The sequence below is a fragment of the Limanda limanda genome, chromosome 11 (assembly GCF_963576545.1).
Source record: "Limanda limanda chromosome 11, fLimLim1.1, whole genome shotgun sequence".
Classification (NCBI taxonomy): domain Eukaryota; kingdom Metazoa; phylum Chordata; class Actinopteri; order Pleuronectiformes; family Pleuronectidae; genus Limanda; species Limanda limanda.
In genome coordinates, this window is record NC_083646.1 from 27,244,450 (window position 1) to 27,248,581 (window position 4,132).

Consider the following 4,132-nt stretch of genomic DNA (forward strand, 5'->3'; position numbering starts at 1 on the left):
TTTTCCATTTGATGTTTGCGTTTTGGGTAAATTTTAGTTTCCTATGAAGACCTTGAGCATAGAGTTTGCGATCAATCAGGCAAATCGCTGTTGTTGCTCTTAAGCTTGGTGAGGCCTGTGTTGGGGTGCCTCATGTCATGCAGGTCATGGATTCAGGAGTGGTTGAAGGTCCATCATTCCTCCTGTGTGGTTGCTGGTGTCACACTCTGATGAGCTTCCTACAGAGTCATCATGTATCGACTCTACTCCTCAGGCCAGATATTGACCAGAGAGCGGATCGATCTGCAGTCATACATATCAGTTCATTCTGCGATAATCAATGAAGGAAATTGTGGGATAAAAGCTTTGCACGACAAGTGGACTGGCTCTTATCACATTTGTCCTCAATGGCAATGAAAGGCTCTTTTTTTGGAAAGAACATGGTCAGAGGTCACAGTCACTCAGCCATTAAATCAAATGTGGTTGTCCCTTATTTAGCTTTTACGTCCACTATGTAACAAGCTTCTAAAGCATGAGTCATAGCATTTGCTATAATTATCGCTGGCCACCGCATTCAATTCACTATATACCACATACATAATGCTGCATCTGACAGTCATTCATGTTGCTCTTTCACATAATGAGACAGTGATTGGTGACTGTCCTGTGTCTCTAGTTCATATCTCTAGATGGTCCCCGTAAGGAGGGCCCTGCGGTAATGTTATATACTCAGGCCAGTCTGCTCCTACTGGCGCTGATCATGCTAATTTATTCTAATGGGATAGTAATAATGTGGCAGGCAGCATGCTGTGCTGTCTGCCAGGCATCAGACAGACCAGTCATTAGAAACACAATGAACTATCACTGCCGACATTTTAATAACCCCGGCCGATGAGCCTCCTTCCAGAACCAGCACCCACCACAATCCTCACCTCTGAGGAGAGGTGCTGATTGATCTGTTGATGGTGTTCTCCCATTATGTGTGCTACGTTTTCATACTCATCCAACTGTCTTTTAAACTCGAAATGAAGAGCAGTCCAATCTTAACTTGCTGCGATGAGAGTCGCCGTCGTTTGAGCTGATGTCAGCAAAGCAAAGATGGCAGGAAACGTGAAAGAAAGAGAGGAGATGGAAGAGGAAAGTGCTGCATTTGAGCTGTCACAACAGGTGAGAGTGAACTCATTTGTCACATCTCATGTGAATACATCCATTCTAGATCACTGCAGAGTACATCATATTTTAAATGAAATGTAACAAACAAGGAAATGCCAAAGGGAGGGAAGGAAGGAAGGATGGACATAAAGCAAAGGAAAGGGAACGGAGGGAAAGGATGGGAAATGATAGGGAAAGGAAATTGGAAAAAGGAAAAAGGAAAGAAAAAATAAAGAGGATGGAAGGGATTGACCCTAAGGAGAGAAGAGAAAGAGGTGATAGAAAGGCAAAGTCATGGGAATTGCAGTAATGGTAAGGAAACATGGAGAGGCAAGGTATTGACCGAAAGTAGAAGAAAAGACTGAAGAGTCAAACATGGGAAAAGCAGGAAAGATAAATAAATGAAAGGAACAGGACAGGAAAATAAAGGTAAAGCCTGTGATCTTCTAGATGCCTGCGGTGTCGCCTTGTGAGAGGGTGTGACTCTTGAAACCCTCCCGAGGCTCCCAGCATCGCTGTCTGACAGCCGCAGAGTCCCACCTCCATGTCTGACCTTTACATCATTATAGCCAACCTGCAGCCTCCACTCCGGAGGCTCCGAGGAAAGAGATCGCCAAACAAAAGACGAGCACAGTGTCTCACGACGGACACAGCAGACGATTCATTAAGGAGAACTTTTAGTGCTCCTTTTTTCAATGAGTGAATTCGAAAACTGTTTCATTGTCTTTTGAGTTGATAAACAATTACTCTTCTGTCTCTGGTTTTGAAGGCTGACTAATGCTCTCTAAGCATACACATATATACCCACAGTACAGTTAATTGAAGGTATGCAACTGCTCCTACTCTGGATTACCTTGTATGGGTGTCGGGTAGAGCCTTAACAGCAAGTCATCGTAGATACTGGCTTCTTAGAGGAGAGTAGCTGCACCTCTCCCCCTCCTCACATCCCTCCACTGCTTCTCTCCCCTTCCCTTTTTTCTGCTCCCTCTGCCATTTTGTTCTCTCGTTTCTCCTCTGGTCCCATCCCCTTCCTCGTCTCACTCTTTCCACCTTGTTATCCTCTAATCTATTTCCTATTTGTCTGACCGGGGGGCACAGGCAGAAGGGTAATGTCTCAAGGACAGACGGACAGCAGCAGCAGATTGTTGCAAAATGTGGCACCAACCTGGGCTGCAGTCCTGAGGAGAGGCATTTTATGAAATGGTAAATACACACACAAGTGACCAGTTGTTGCTTTGATTGATTTAAGTGTAACACCAAAGACTTTCATTAAGGGTTTAACCTGTTTGAGTTTTGAAAACAAAACTTCTATAGTATTCGACCAAGCTATTTTATATTTACAGGCTTTAAATTTGTTTTTTTTTAGGCCACCAAATTCTAAACTCTATAAAATCTTGATGGCAATAACTTTTATCCAGAGACCTAAGCTGCTTTCAGACATGCACTGAACTCCGCAGATGCTGCAGATTTTCTCTGGAAGAGCCTCCACAGTTTCTGTGGACTTTCTTTGCCTCACCTTCAAGTAATTAGTCAGTACAAATTCAGGAGAATCCGATTCACCGGGGGCGTGACAGGAGGAAAAAAGAAAAAAGAAAACAAATATCTCCCAGTGAAAAAGCGGTGTCATACAGAAAGAAGACACCGACAAAGATGTCAAGAGAGTTTGTGGTGATAAGAGCCGACACCGGTTTCATGTCAAGAAAATCACATGATCTCCAAAACAGAGTTAATAATGCTGAAGATGTGTTGCTGTGTGAACGCGTCTGTGCAGAAATCCTCCTGCTGCCTCATGCATGTGTGAAAGACAAACTGCGGATAAATGCTGTAGCCAATTCTACGCAGGTCATATCTGAAAACAGCTTAATTCTACTGCGACAAACCAGTCAAATAGGTCAGAACCTTATCAAGTCACATCAGATACCATAAATAATAATGTCCCTTTAATAATTCTGTGTGTTTGTGTTCTGGTTTTTTTTGTGTTGGTGTGTACATTTGTGAATGTATGTCAAATTATTCAACCCCTGACGTGCATTGCGACCTCAGTAAGTATTGGATTGAAGGCAGAAGCAGAGGCCTGACTCAGCTAACGCAGCATTGTATCTACAGCACCTAACAGAGGAAATGCTAATAAGCAAGACAGAACCACACATGTTGGCGTAGCCTGACGCCCTGAGAGCAGCAGACTCCACCACCTTCTTGTGACTGATTATTCCCCTGTTAGTTATTCATTGGATTTTCACTGCAGGGTCGAAGATGGGGAGAAACCAGTGCTTGGGTAGCAATACACTAACCTGCTCCGCGCTCCCACCAAGCATTGCTTGAAATGCAGTTTTAAGATAGGGACTCCAGAATTGAATTAGCAGCTACTCAATTTATCGAAGGAAGGGTCGAGGAGTGTAAAATAGCCACCCTGTTGGTCCTTTATTTCTGCTACTCACATGTTTGCTTGGGTGTGGACTCACAGCTGGACCACTTGTTCAAGAAAAGTGTTCTCCAGTATTCAGCTGGGCAGCAGGATATCCTTTGAGGAGCTAATCACTATGGCAGTTGACAGCTATAGCCAGTGCTGCAGGCGCTACACCGGCGTTTCTCTCCTTTTTGTTTGATGTAATTGTCTCCGGTGGCACCTCTGTTGTGTTTACACATCCAGATCGTAGCCCGGGGTGGCAATTACACAGCAGCCACTGTCACACAGCTCTGTGTTTTTCTATGGAAGAGGGGCAGTTTTCATGACTGTGGCCGTTGTGGGATGATGGGTTTGACCTTGGTGGTAGTATTCTCTGGATGATTATAATATTCACTTGACAATCAACCATTATTTTATTGATACAAGTGTCAGATCATTCCATCTTAAAATGTCCACTTTGTTCATCTTGAGCCAAATTGCAGATTTTTTTCGAAGATTGAAGATTAAATGCGATTACAGTCAACCAATATAATCATTGGTTATTTACTGGGGACATAGTTGGACAACTGATGATAAAATATTTAAATATCCTGC